Consider the following 16402-nt stretch of genomic DNA (forward strand, 5'->3'; position numbering starts at 1 on the left):
CATGTTGAAGGATTGCTCAAAAATGTTAAAATCAGCCAAGAGAAAGCTGTCTCTGTTTTCTAAATCAACAAAAAGGAATATAGTATTTTCTATTGGCTGATAGATTTTTTAAAATCAGCCAATACAATTTAATTGATTTCAATTGACTTATTTTACAAAAAAAAGTTTATCAGCTAATAGAAAATACTTTTTTTCCTATTGGCTGATTTAAAAACACACACAACTTTCTATTGGCTGATTTTTCAAAATGTTTTAAATCAGCCAACAGGAATGCCAGTACACCCATATAAAAGGGGGAAACTGAACCATCGCCCAGCATGTTTTTTTCTGTAACGGTTATTGTAGCCTTTATCCATTGGATTTACATCTGATAAAGAAAAGAAGAGGCACCTTGTTTTTTATTTGGGGCCTGTTCCTTTTTTTTTTTTTTTTGTCGTCGATAGGATCTATTAGATTTACATCTGATAACAGATGACAGAGGTTATGATGAGGAACTGATTAACAAAGCACTTAATAATGCAGAAATACATGATAGAAACACACTATTATCAAAAAAGGCTAACATTGCCAATAAAAAAGTAGCAAATTATGATACCACATTCATTACTCAATATAATTCAGACTTTAACCATTTGAGTACAAAGCACTTTCCCACCTGGGTGCTAAGATATTTTTTTATTTTTTTATTTTATTAACAATTTTTTTTTACCTTTTTTTTAGACCTTTTTTGGAAAGGTTAGGCGATTACCTTTCCAATGGTGGGTCTTGGGGGTCTGTAGCTGCTTAGATGCCTGAGATACAGGCTTCTAAGCAGCATGCCCCCTGCTCCTATACTTAACATTGTTAAGTATAAATAAAGTTGCGTAGTGACGTCATCACGTTATTGCGCGTGACGTCACCACGCAAAACGGGAAGCCCCGGTGATGCCTGTCACTCTACAGGCACGATCGCCGGGGTAGGAGAGGGTGGGAGCCCCCAGATCTCCCTCAAGGTGGGAGAGTGCTAGTGACGGCCCTGAGCCGTCGCTAGCACCAGAGTGGGAAACTCTGTGACGGCTCAGAGCCGTCGTTAGCACTCAAGGGGTTAAATTATTAAAATTATTTTTACATAAACATTGGCATTTTATTAAAAAAGATCCTTATTTAAGTGAAATAATAGAATTAAAACCAAATATTATATACCTTAAGTAAAAAAATCTGAAATCTATCCTATCCCCTAGTGAATTTAACAAAGGAGAAAATAAGACAAATAAAGATGTACAAGGGAATAAACTTGAAGGATTATACCCATGTCACAAATGTAAAGCATGTAAATTTAGCAACAGGTGCAAAACTGTAGAATCAACTAACTCAGATTACAAGCTAAGAATAAGGGATGTAATCAAATGTACCGATACAAATATAGTATACATTATACAATGTCCGTGTAAAAGACAATATTTAGGACAAACGGGACAACCATTGAGAGACAGAATCAGACAACATTTAAATAACATAGAAAAATGATTCAAAGACCACTTATTATATTTACATTTTAACCGCTTAATGACCACAATGTACCCTGTATGTCACTGGTCGTTAAAGGTTTTTTCAGGACATAATAGCACAAGTCTAGCAAGAACACGCTATTAATTCCCTCCCCCCAGCAGGCTTTGTGGAATAGAGCAGTCTCAACGCTGGTGGAAAGGCTGCGCTATAAAACAATCAAGTCCCAAAAAAAGGCCAGCGACATACAGGGTACGTCACTGGTCCTTAAGGGGTTAAAGAAGTACATAATCAAAATACAAAAGGACTACTATACTGGGGGGTCAAAAAGATTACTGCAAAAAGAGGTGGAAATATTACACAAAAACTACTGTATACTGAAGCAGAACTGTTTGTTAACTTTGCATCATTAACCCCAGGAGGCCTTAATGCAGAGCTAGACCTAAATCCATTCAATTAAAATATCTTACTTTTACCATTAAATTTATATGCATTAGACAGGGTATATACCTCTAACCATATTTAAATCTAGCCAACTAAAAAATCTCTGACCTAATTCGTAACTCTATATATATATATATATATATATATATATATATATATATATATATATATATATATATATATATATATATATATATATATATATATATAAAACCTATAATATATGAGGGAAATACTCTTCTTTCTGATAATATAAATAATTCTACCAACATTTACTACATATGCAGAATATAATGAGGGAAATACTCTTCTTTCTGATAATATAAATAATTCTACCAACATTTACTACATATGCAGAATATAATTAAAATTTACCAATACATATCTATCCCTAAGACTTTAGATCATTGAGTCATATCTAGTTCATTTATATTTGCATTTAACGTGGATATTATATATATCCTTTCTATAGTCAATCAATCTAGGAACACAATAACAATATTAATAAAATAAATGATATATACTATTTCTACTAATAAAGATAATATTGAAAAATCTATAGAATTTCCAATGCTGTTTATATAGCTAGAAGTTCCAATAAGTTTTCACGTTTGTAAAGCAGGCATTTATTCATCTGCCAATATCTTATAAGTAAAAATCTGAATCCCTGTGTATTATAAGTAAACATCACTGTATGCAATATTCTTGAGAACAAAGAATTAATAAAACAATTACAAAGATATTTTTAAAGCAGACATTTATTCATCTGCCAATATCTTATAAGAAAAAATTTGAATCCCTGTATATTATAAGCAAATATCATTGTATGCAATATTCTTGCGAATAAGGAATTTATCAGACATATGCAAAGATACTTTGTAATTGTATAAAACTGCCAGCTAAGTAGAATCATATTGTGCTACCAATATCTCCCAAAAAACCCCAATTGAAGAATTTTTAAACTGAAGTGAATATAACTTTAAGAATCGTCTACACATACGGGTAACACATACGGGTGATTGCAGTTGTATAAAAAGGATTAAACTACTTTCCACAAATCATCTTGATAAAGGCATTTCAGTGCCGAAATGCGTAGAAGTTGATTTGTGGACACTATCTGTACTAAAAGAAAAAATACACTTTGATCCGGTGTCAACGGAGGTTAAAATACCCCACAAAGGAGAAGCCGTGGAAGTGATCCTCTGATAGACAATACAAGAGTCAGATGACCAAGCTGTGAGATCAAGGCAGTGAAGACGCTGTGAGTATCCCGCCACACATGGAGAACGCTGTTAGCGAGGAACGCAGCTAGGTAAGTCTGCCACACAGCAGAACACGAACTGACAAGCCTGGACAGAGATCCAACAATACTTACCATCAAAAACACCTGACCGGTCAGGCACTATCAGTCTATGATATCATGGGACACTTTCTTAACTGTTCCTAAAACAGAACTTTCACTTGGCACTAATTCTATATGGTATAAAACTACCTCCCATTAAAGGGACATTAAACCCAAAAAATTTATTTCATGATTCAGATTGAGCATACAATTTTAAGCAACATTCCAATTTACTTCTATAATCTAATTTGCTTCATTCTTTAGATATCCTTTGTTAAAGAAATAGCAATGCACATGGGTGAGCCAATCACATGAGGGAAATATGTGCAGCCACCAATCAGAAGCAACTGAGCCTATCTAGATATGCTTTTCAGGAAACAATATCAAGAGAATGAAGCAAATTAGCTGATTGAAGTAAATTAGAAAGTTGTTTAAAATGGTATTCTCTACCTGAATCATGAATGAAAACATTTGGGTTTAATGTCCCTTTAAGCTATCCTCTACACATTGTGGACTATCGATATGTTCTGAGACATCACATCACTGAAGTGAAAATAAGAGAGATATCTATCGTTCTATTAATATTTGTATACACAGAGACATTATAATTAAATCTCTATGGGAACATATAGAGACACCATTTTTTGAATCACTAATTCACTCTAAATCACCATATGTTTTTCTTTGTTTGATACATTGGGAAACCACACAGGAGTTACAAGGAGATTTGGAAACATTGTTATATTTTAATCTGCATTTTTTTTGAAACCTGATGAATTTTCTACTTAGCGGCATGCTGCCCATATACATTATATGCTGAATATTGCTATTTGTCACTTGCACTGATATAATTGTATTCAATATATGTTTTGAGATATTGTATCTCTATGTATTACTAATTTAATTCAAGTTTATTTTTTTATGTATTAATATACACTGTTCGTAGCACTTTTGTGTAGCATATGTTATGTTTTTAAATGAGATCTTTAAACTGATTTTTAGGTATCCGGTATACCCATACTGACCCTTATAAAATTGGGGTACTACTATACATTTTATATATGTTATAAAGGTTGTGGCCACAACATTATATTATTTGTTCCTCTTTGTCTATTTTAAATGTATTGTTGAATTGTATTTTTATGTCTAGGGTTAAATAAACCTTTTATTTAAGTCACTGTACTCATTCATACTTTGCAGAGATTAGATAGGATATTTTCCCTTCCATATATTAGAGCACTTTATTATATATCCTCAGCTTTCATTAGCGCCACTCAACTATTGTTTTTTGTGTCATTTATTGTTTACTTTTGTTTTAGATTAAAAGTTGTGTAAATATGTAATTTTTTTAAGCTTATTTTTTTAAGAGGGGTTAGGATACGCTGGGGGGTGAGGGCGAGCAAAGGGGTTAATAATGCAGTTGGGTTAGAGAGGGGTTAATAGTGTAGTAGAGTTAGATTTGGTGGGGGGTGAGGGCACATAAGGGGTTAAAAGTTTAGAGGCACATTACATGTATAGCCAATGTTTTTATTTATATGCATTATTATTTTAATTATTATATTGATTAATTATTTTTGCGTGTTCTATTTTTAAAATTTTTTTATTTTTCATTATATAAATATGTTACAAAAGTCAGTAGCCACAACTTAAAAGTTTTACAAATCAAAATGACACAAAGTGTCAATGTTAAACATTATGCAGCTTTGTAAAATGATAAGGTCTTTTATAACATATTTATATAACTAAAGATAAATATTATTGTTTTTTTTTTTAAATAAAAAATTGAACATGCAAAAAAAAAGCTGTTTAAAATAAAAACAACACTTAAAATACATAGTATCGCTTTGTACAATAGAATATATAAACATGAAACATTGTATATACATATATCGACATAGCTCCTATAGTTTTTCTTGTCTTTACAGTATTAGCAAGGCAGATCGCAGACATGACGTAGATATAGGTGTTCTATGGGAGTAACCTGTATTTTAATGGGGAAACCGCCGGTAGTGCATAATAGTCAAAGCACAGCTCCCCAGCTTAGATACAGCTTTTCAGCTATATTTTAAAATGCTTTTCAATGGTGAGAATTTCCAGTGTGACGAATGTAGTACAGTGACACTAAGATTGCACATGCATTATTTGAAGTGCTCCTAAACAGAAACCTTTTTTTGTGTCAGCGAACACACTGTTTTATGTAGGAACACTTCAAATACACCCCACCCCCCCACTCATAAGACAAGTAGAGTTGAGGGCAGACGTTTGCTAAAGCCTCAATCACTATTATTTCCCATCGGAGACACATCGCCACTCGTTGTCACAGAGAGGGTCAGACACTTTTTTTCAAAATATCGCTAGACCCACGGACAAAGAGACAGGCAAGGCCAGAAAGGCAGTTTCTTGTGGGTCTGACTATCTTTTGAATATCAAGGCTGTGACGATACCCCGGCTACCCCGACTGGGTAGCTCCACCAAACGGGTCCTGCCGACTGCAGCTATGAAGCTGGCAAGTGACCACAGCCTGTTGCCACCCCTGATGCCTGACAGCACCAGTATTCAGGGTCCCACCCTGTGGCAGACTCCAGCTACCCAGACTGGGTAGCTCTGCCTGAGGGTCCTTCCTCTGCCTGGTACAGGCTGCTATGTAGCCCAGGAAAGTGATTCTAGCAGGAGCCCACCTAAATGACTAGACAGACTAGGATTCAGGTGAAATAAGAACTGATTTTATTGAAAACACACACTCCTTTTATACACACATCTCATCTTGATAAGACAAAGGACAATCCCACAATTTTCCCGCCATTCCCGCCCCTCCAGAGAACCCGGCACCTCCATAGGAGCCACAGTCCCACATAATCCCAGTACCTAGGGGTGGCGGTTTTAGGGTGATCCCGGTGGAGTGGCGGAACTTCCAGGGTGTCATTTTAAAGCTCTCGGTCCCCAGATGCCACAGTCAAAGGAGCTCCCCTCCGGTAATTCCCACACCTCTTGTCCTCCCTAGGGTCTACTAATTCCCAAAAGAGCGGAGCTCTGGGGCATATGGTTACTGAAGCGACCAGGGGTAAAGTTAGCGGGTGTCCTGCTGTTCTGTGGCCGACGGTAGTTCCACTAGCCTGGCCAGCCTAGGAGGGTTTGTTGTAGGGGTGGGGGTGGGGGGTAGCCTTAGCTGTCTGATATCCATGACAGAGGCCTTAGAGAGAACAATGGAAAATGAACATTTTAGTACATCTCACAGCCCCCAACTGGGAGCATTATTTTATCTAAACCTTCTTGTTTACATGTTTTTGCAACCAGAACTTAAGTTTAGAAATGTTCAGTATGTGTGGGGATTCAATAGGCAAAACTATCTATTTCAAATGAGAAAATAAAGGTTAAGGTGCTATTTGTAAACAATTTAATTCACTCCAGTAGGCAAAATTAATAATTGGAAGCATGTTAAAAATGAGAAAATATCAAGAGTACACTGTTCTTTTAAGTATTTTATGGGATGGCATTTTAAGGATTACCGCAATAACAACTAAACATACTTAAGTTTAGCTAAATAAAATATTCCTGTATATAATATAGTGATGCGTTAATTTATCCTATTCCTTAATAGTGATAATAATAAAAAAGGTATTTTTTGACATTTAAAAACCTTAAAGGATACTATTTTTTTATTTTCTGTATTCTTAGGAATGGTCAAAAATACAAATACTACTATTAAAGGGACAGTCTACCATAGAATTGGTATTGTTTTAAAAGATAGATAATCCCTTTATTACCCATTCCCCAGTTTTGCATAACCAACACAGTTATATTAATATACTTTTTACCTCTGTGATAACCTTGTATCTAGGAACCTTTTTCCAGCCCCCTGATCACATGACTGTGACTGTTTATTATCTGTCTTAAATTTAGCATTGTTTTGTGCTAAATCTTAAATAACCCCCAGTGTTATCTATATGGCCCATGTGTACTTTATGTCTCTTTGTGTTGAAAATAGATTTAAAAAGATGTGATAAGAGGCAGCCCTCAAAGGTTTAGAGATTAGCATATGAGCCTACCTATGTTTAGTTTTAACTAATAATACCAAGAGAACAAAGCAAATTTGATTATAAAAGTAAATTGGAAAGTTGATTAAAATTAAAAGTCCTATCTGAATAATGAAAGTTTAATTTATACTAGATTGTCCCTTTAATGTGTAATTTTTAAATATGTTATTTTATATGCAAAATATAAACTTTTTGGAGTTGTGTGTCCTCTATGGATAGGGTGACCATATTGCCGCTTTAAAAAGGGACACATATGAAAAATACATATGTCAGGGCTGTTTAAAGAAATGCTTTGTATAAGAACCCTGACATATGTATTTTTCATATGTGTCCCTTCTTAAAGCGGCAATATGGTCAGCCTATCTATGGATAATTACAATAACTAAATAACAATTTAACGTAAAACATTAGGGGGGCGTAATCACAATCAAATTATTTATCTACAGAAATCCCCATAGACTTTAATAGTGTTTTTCTCTTGAACATCATTAGAAACATTTTTGTAAAGGTTTGTGATCAAACTAAATCCATTGTCATATAGGGTTTGATAAAAATCCTTTAGAAAATAGTATTTAATCATTAAGAAAAGAAAAACACCATTAAAATCCATGGAGACGTTTTGTAGATAAATCATTTGATACATTTTTCTAACTGATTATTATCTAACCCATTATGAGGTTCATCACAATCCTTTCAATAAGCTTAAAGGAACACTAAAGTTAAAAATAAATTTTAATTATTCAGATAGAGCATGGAATTTCAAGCAACTTTCCACAAATGTTCACAGTATATACACATATGACACTGATTTGCTGATGGCTGTCACATGATAAAGGGGTGCAGGGAAATGGAAGGAGATTTAAAATTTTACAGAAAAAAAATAAATCATAAATTTAAAGTCAGAGTAAGTGCTATTGCATTGTCTTTTTCTTTTGCATTTGTTAAAAGATGCAATTCTACTGTATTTAATGACAATTAGCAAATGATTCATTTACAAAAATCCTAATTGACTTTAAAAATTGTATTCCTTATCTGAATCATGAAAGAATTTTTTTGGGTTTTATGTCCCTTTAAATAACGTTCCAATTTACTTCTATTATCCATTTTGCATCATTCTTTTGGTATCATTTGTTGAAGAAACAGCAATGCACATGGGTGAGCCAATATTATGAGGCATATATGTGCACTCAACAGCAGCTCCTTAGCTTACCTACGTATGTTTTTCAACAAAGGATACCAAGAGAACAAAACACAAATGGATAATAAAAGTAATTGGAAAGCTGTTTAATATTGCATGTCTGAATCATGACAGAAAAAACGAGTTTCATGTCCCTTTATTGGTACATTTTGTAGAAAAATATTTAAAGGGACAGTAAAGTCAAAATTAAACTTTCATGATTCAGATAGGGCATGCAATTTTAAACAACTTTCAATTTACATTTATCATCAAATTTGCTTTGTTCCTTGGTATTCTTAGTTGAAAGCTAAACCTAGGTAGGCTCATATGCTAATTTCTAAACACTTAAAGGTCGCTTCTAATCTGAATGCATTTGGCAGTTTTTCACAGCTAGAGGGTGTTAGTTCATGTGTGCCATATAGATTACATTGTGCTCACACCCGTGGAGTTACTTATGAGAGGGCACTGATTGGCTAAAATGCAAGTCTGTCAAAATGACTGAAATAAGGGGGCAGTCTGCAGGGGCTTAGATACAAGGTAACCAGAGGTAAAAAGTATATTAATATAACTGTGTTGGTTATGCAAAACTGGGGAATGGGTAATATAGGGATTAGTTATCGTTTTAAACAATAACAATTCTGGAGTAGACTGTACCTTTAAATAAAGGTTTTAAAGGATTGTGATTAAAACCTATATGTTTAAAAATGTGTACATTTACACTATATAGCTTTTTGATATTTAGATTAGTTACTCATTGCTTTGTCATTTTGATTTAGAAACACAGAGACTTAATTGTTGCTATGTTTTGTGTATTTGTTTGAGAACAGGTTTCAAATCAGAAGATGACGGAACTTTGAAGTTACAGAGGACTCTTATTCTAAAGGTCTGATGGAGAAACTGTATTTACAGACCAGAAGGAAAACGCACGAGAATCCATGTAAAGTACTCACTTAAAATGAACAAGGCATTTTATCAGTATAAATAAAAAATCATTTCAAAATGTTTCTTCATAGATTGAGAAACACATTGGAATGGAACATATATAAATGTAGTGTTTGTTGAATAGTTTGTAGTTTCACGTTCCTCCCAAAATCCATGAAACCTTCTGTGAATATAAAAAAATAAACAGACTGGGGAGTCAAAAGAAAAATGTATAATAACTGTGCTGGCTTAAAGGGGCACAGTTTTTTCTATCACGATTCAGATAGAACATACATTTTTAATCAGCTTTCTAATTTACTTCTATTATCATGTGCATGTTAGCAAACTAGGTATTCTTTTCAACAAAGAATATCATGAGAATTAAGTAAATTTGATAATAGAAGTAAATTGGAAAGTTTTTTTTAAATTGTATGCTCTGTCTGAATCATGAAAGAAAAAAATTGGATTTCAAGTCCCATTAATATGGGACAAGAGGATTCCTGTGCAATGCCGCCCCCTGCTTGGGCACAACCAATTGCGCTAGAGCGGGGAATGTCAATCACCCTGAGGGGGCGGAGAGGAAAAAGCGGTTTCTGCTTCTTAAATTTGTGGAAGTATCTTCTCCAATGCAGCTGCTCCTCATAGCCCAAAAAGCCGTGTACTGAGTATTAAGTTTACCTCTTAGTGTAACTAGATCCAGGGTAAATTGCCTAAACAGAAAAAGAGACATTACCAACTAGGAAGTAAAAGAGCTAGAAAAAATAATTTGTCTTAAACTGGATGATGCTCAAAGCGGGTGCTGCCCTTTTTAAGCATATTATGAACTTTTCATAGGAAAAATCTCTCATTTTGCGCCGATTCTCAAAAACTTTCCAGCACTGAGAGAAATCATCAACTTGTTTTATTAAAGGGCCATAATACCCAAATGTTTAAACACTTGAAAGTGATGCAGCATAGCTGTAAAAAGCTGACTAGAAAATATCTCCTGAACAACTCTATGTAAAAAAGAAAGATATTTTACCTCAAAAGTTCCTCAGTAGCCACCTCCCATTGTAAAGGATTTCTAAGCAGCATTTTAGTGTGTCTGTCCTGGGACAGTTTAGGGGATGAGCCTCGTGAACTCTCATATTATTTCACTAATCAGGTAAAGGAAGCTTACTATGAAATCTCATGAGAGTTAAGTCAAATCTCATGAGATCACAGTAAGAGTTCATGACCTCAGCACTGCTGATGCTGATTGGCTGCTGTTCATTTCTTCATTTTTTTTATCTGCAGCTGGGAGCAGCTGAGTATATCTTTTTACACAGAACTTACTCTGCTGAGCTGAGGAGATTGTGAGGTAAAATATCTTCCTTTTTTACATAGAGATGCTCAGGTGATATTTTCCTGTCAGCTTTTTACAGTTATACTGCATCAGTTTCAAATGATTTAGCATATGAGTATTATGTCCCTTTAAGCATTATATTGTAAAGTAAGTGTCTCTCCTTAAAGCATAGTAGTGAAATCCCCTTAAAGGGACATAAACCCCCAAAGTACTTTCATGATTCAGATAGTGAGTACATTTAAAAAAAAGAAAAAAACATTTCCAATGTATTTCTATTATCAAATTTACTTTGATCATTTGGTATCCTTTGTTGAAAAGCATGAAGATGTAGAAGCGTGCACGTGACTGAAGCAACAAATATGAATCACAAATAAAAAAGGTTTGGGTTTCATGTCCCTTTAATAAGATACAAAGTTCACAAGGTAAACACTGCCTTTAAAACAATCCCTGGAGGGTCTGATAATACTGATGAGGATTCTATTTGAAGCTTTGCAGAATCAATCTGTTTCTGTAAAAGACATTTTGGGCCCACAATAGAAAGTCTTTAAAAGCCTTTAAGTCAGATCTCCTTTAGGTACTTCAGAACATCATATAAAAAGGGCAGCTGCATGCCCTAAATTCACACCACAGAGAAATGTGCACTGATATGAAGAAGTGTCAGCAGGAAAAACGTTGATTGGGTTGGTGCCCATGCAGGGTGGGGTATTTTTTGCAGTCGAAGGGGCCGATTTACCAACAGTCGGACAAACATGATCCGCACAGCAGATCATGTCCGCCCAACATCGCTGAATGCCGACAGCATACGCAGTCGGCATTTAACATTGCACAAGCAGTTCTGGTGAACTGCTTGTGCAATGCCGCCCTCTGCAGATTCCTGGCCAATTGGCCGCTAGCAGGGGGTGTCAATCAACCTGATCGTATCTGATCGGGTTGATTGCTGTCCGCTGCCTCTGAGGCAGAGGACTAGTTAAGAAGCAGCAGTCTTAAGAGCCTGAACGCTTGCACAGAAACAGGGGTATTCAGGGCCATTCGGCCCTTGATTATTTGGCCCCCATGCATTCATCAAAAGGAGTAATCTCAGTGTGTCAGTATATTGTCCCAAGAGACTGTCACATTGTCTGAACATAGAGAACACATACACGCACTTAAAGGGTCATGAAACCCAACACTTTTATTTCATCGTTCAGATAGAGCACATGATTTTAAATGACTTTCCAATTTACTTCTCTTGGTATCCTTTATTGGAGGAACAGCAATGCACTACTGGGAGTTAGCTGAACACATCTAGTGAGCCAGTTTCATGAGGCATATATATCTGCAGCCAATAATCAGCAGCTAGCTCACAGTAGTGCTCCTTAACCTAGCTAGGTATGTTTTTCAACAAAAGGTACCAAGAGAATGAAGCAAACTAGATAATAGAAGTAAATTGGGATGTTTGTTTAAAAACGGTATGATTTATCTGAATGATGAACATTTCATTTTGACTTTACTGTCCCTTTAAGACCATGTGGCCCATTTAATAAGCTCCGTAGGGAGTTTGTGGGCCCGTGTTTCTGGCGAGTCTTCAGACTCGCCAGAAACACAAGTTATGGAGCTACGGTCTAAAGACCGCTGCTCCATAACCCTGTCCGCCTGCTCTGATGAGGTGGACAGGAATCGCAACAAATTAAACCCGATCGAGTACGATAGGGTTGATTGACACCTCCCTGCTGGCGGCCGATTCGCTGCGAGTCTGCAGGGGGCGGCGTTGCACCAGCAGCTCTTGTGAGCTGCTGGTGTAATGCTGAATACGGAGAGCATATTGCTCTCCGCATTCAACGAGGTCTTGCGGACCTGATCCGCAGTGTCGGAAAAGGTCTGCAAGACCTTTCTTAAATAGGGGCCCATATGTTAAACCATACAAATGGTTCCTGATGTCATTCAATAACGAGTAATATTTTTCTTTCATATTTTGAAAAATGTAACCAACAAAACAAATATATACAGAATATTTACAAGAAACTGAACAAATGACAATAATAGCACATTGGAACAAATACTTTTGATCCTTATATAAAACTTGTATACCCTATAACAAGGTTAAGTACAAATAAATCACTCACTAAATAATCTTTCCAAAAACACAGTTTATTCTTCTTCTGTTCGTTGGATTATTCCTGGGTGTGCTTATCTATAGTTATATTGTGTTTTCATCTTCTGCTTGTTCGTTGTTGGCTACTGTTTGTATCCTGACTCGGTACCTCTGCTGCCTGCAAGCTGCTGACCTCGGCTTGTTCTCTGACCTGCCTCTGGTTACTGGTTCTGTTCCTCTGCAAATTGCCTGACATTTGGCCTCTCTGACCTTTCTTGTGCTGAGACCCATAAAGGGACACTAAACCCACATTTTTTCTTTAATGATTCAGATAGAGCATGCAATTTTAAGCAACTTTCTCACGTATTCCTATTATACATTTTTCTTTGGTCTCTTTTTTGGTATCTTTTTTTAAGAAGCAAGAATATAAAGCTTAGTAGCCAACTAATTTTTGGTTTAGAACCTGGGTTACGCTTGCTTATTTGTGGCTAATTGAATCCACAAATAAGCAAGCGCTATCCAGGGTTCTGAACCTAAAATGGGCCTTTAAAATGTGTTTGCTTTCTCTTTAATATGGGTAAGCAATTTATATGCTTAATTAATCAATGATATATGCTTAAAGTAAACCTAAAAAAAAAAAAAAATTCTAATAATATGTAGATTATACACTCACCGGCCACTTTATTAGGTACACCTTGCTAATACTGGGTTGGACCCACTTTTGCCTTCAGAACTGCCTTAACTCTTTGTGGCATAGATTAAGCAAGGTGTTGGAAACATTCCTCAGAGATTTTGGTCCATATTGACATGATAGCATCACGCAGTTGCTGCAGATTTGTCAGCTGCACATCCATGATGTGAATCTCCCGTTCCACCACATCCCAAAGGTGCTCTATTGGATTGCGATCTGGTGACTGTTGAGGCCATTTGAGTATAGCAAACTCATTGCCATGTTCAAGAAACCAGTTTGAAATGATTTGCGCTATGTGACATGGTGCATTATCCTGCTGGAAGTAACAATCGGAAGATGGGTACACTGAAGTCATAAAGGGATGGACAGCAACAATACTCAGGTATGCTGTGGCTTTAAACGATGCTCAATTAGTACTAAGGGGCCAAAGTGTGCCAAGAAAATATCCCCCACACCATTACACCAGCACCACCAGCCTGAACTGTTGATCCGTATTCAGCGAGGTCTGGCGGACCTGATCCGCACTGTCGGATCAGGTCCACCAGACCTTGATAAATAGAGGCCAATGTACCAAATATTAGGTTTGTGTCTGATATTCTGAGTTGTACATAAAGAGTTATAGTCCTAATTATTTTCCCCACTTATTCCGACAATCTAGGTCACTCTTGGACCTGTTATGCAATATCTATCTATAACCAGGGGTAAAGGTTAAACAAAACAGAAGATAGACAAAACAAGAAAATTTGCATCTAAGTGAATATTAATGTTATATTGGTCATTGGGAGAGTAAAGATGCAAAAGCCAAAATGTAATAGGTATATCAACAGATTCAACCATTATGAATTGAAGGGGGTAACATGGTCATTTGACAGGGGTTTGTCCTACGTAATTTGTGCCGTTGATATCTAAAATCTGGGATTTTAATTTGCAATGGGAGCTTATGAAGGTATAATTCAAGGGACTCTACTCCATGTGTCACATTCATGAGGCCACCTTGTGTCTAGTAAGAAAAGAACAATTGTGGAAATATGTGGGCAAGTGGAATCTGTCACAATAATATGAAAGGAGATTATTTGAAGGATTATAAAAGATGCTAGTGCCCAATTAAGCGATTATGGAGGTGGTATATAGGACTATAGAGTTGATAGGCTCTTCGGTAAGGAGATGTGTATTGATTCCTAGAGTGCGTACTAAAGCTCAGTTCTCGACCATTGCCATGCAGTCGGAACCTATTAGTAGAAGAGGGAACCTATTAGTAGAAGAGATCTGGGGGTCACTAGTATGTTAGGGCACGCTATATGTATAAAAGATTCTAGGTATATACATGTATCTAATATTCAGATAATAGTGTTTGTTCAGGGAGGGTTATGTTAATCTAGTTTGTTTGAAAAACTTCTTTGAAGATAGAAAGCATGTCCCAATAAATAACCACCATCCTGCAGTGAGGTGATCCCACATTTCCATGTCATTATATTAAAAATGTTAAATTGTCCAACACCGTACCTATGTTCATGGTAATTGAATTTCAAACATCTGCTAGGTAAGGTTATCCAAATGATAAGTCAGACAAAGATAAACATAGGAGCAGCATAGTTAGGTTATTCTAGATATTATATAGTACAAGTCTATGTTATATATTGCAGTATATAAAAAGAGTATTGACATAGGCCAGCCCTTTTGCCTACTTGAGGGTGAGATTTGTGGCTTGAGAGGCAAACCATCTGATGTTATCTAGTGGAGGGTATTCACAGCTTTGAGTTATCGAAGAGGGCCACATCACATGACAGATGCTCCACTGAGTGGCTTCTCTATCCAGCAACATTTTGGTTTGTTCATCTTCCCCATTGTGCGGTGTCAAACCCACCTGCTCAATCGGAGGGGGTTGTAGTAGTGCTTCTGTAGGCTTTGATGGTATTGCTCTTTCTATAAGGCGTGTAGCTCGTCCTCCAAGGGCAATCTGTTTGCTATTCATTGCAGCAAGGCCTCTATTTTGGAGAGCTGATGATCCAGCTTGTTGGATGAGTTATTAACCCACATGGCTGCGATTAGTGGCAGTGTTGTTAAGTTGCGATCGTGCAGCCTGGTGGTAAAAGCTTGTGTAGGATAGTGATATGATGTGGATTGAGTATTGGAGACAACCAGCTTTGTCTAAATACCCCCGGGTTCTGGGGGGACGGGACGCTGTCTGTAAGATTGTCACCGCTACAGGCCTCAGATGTCCTGTTCTGGCTCCAGTGCTGATGAATACAATGGCAATCATAATCTTGATAAAAGCTGTGAATTTGTATAAATAATCAGCAGATTACTGTTTTTTTCCTCTGGAGCTCAAGGATGCAACTGCTCAGAGCGGCTACTTGGACACGCCCCCATATGTGTGATACATTTATGTGAAATATCAGGCAAATTCCTATTGTCAGTGCTTACACAACTAAAATTAGGAATATCCTGCTTTTTTTTTTTTGCTTTTTGCAATTAATTAATTGGCATCAATTTTTCCCATTCCTTTATCCCCGTTGTACAGTTATCCTGCTTTCATCAAAATATTATTCAAAACAAATACATGATTGATCATCAACATTATCAACATTGCTATCTTTAACCCCCCCCCCCCAAAAAAAACCCAAAAAACCCCACCTTTTTTTAAAATGTTACTTTCCATCTAAATAGTAACTTTGTCAGATAAAAATACACTTTTTAATATCATACAATTGTATAGGTTGCGCTCGATGGACTGTTTTAACCTCATCTACTATATTTGCAAGCATTTTTATTTGTAGCATATTATACAACTTAAAGGGACATTGTACACTAGATTTTCTTTGAATAAATATTTTGTAGATTATCCTTTTATATAGCCCATCTGGGGGTGTTTTTGTAAAAAGGTATAGTTTTGCTTATTTTAACATTGTTCTGA

The sequence above is a fragment of the Bombina bombina genome, chromosome 9, assembly GCF_027579735.1.
Source record: "Bombina bombina isolate aBomBom1 chromosome 9, aBomBom1.pri, whole genome shotgun sequence".
NCBI classification, from domain to species: domain Eukaryota; kingdom Metazoa; phylum Chordata; class Amphibia; order Anura; family Bombinatoridae; genus Bombina; species Bombina bombina.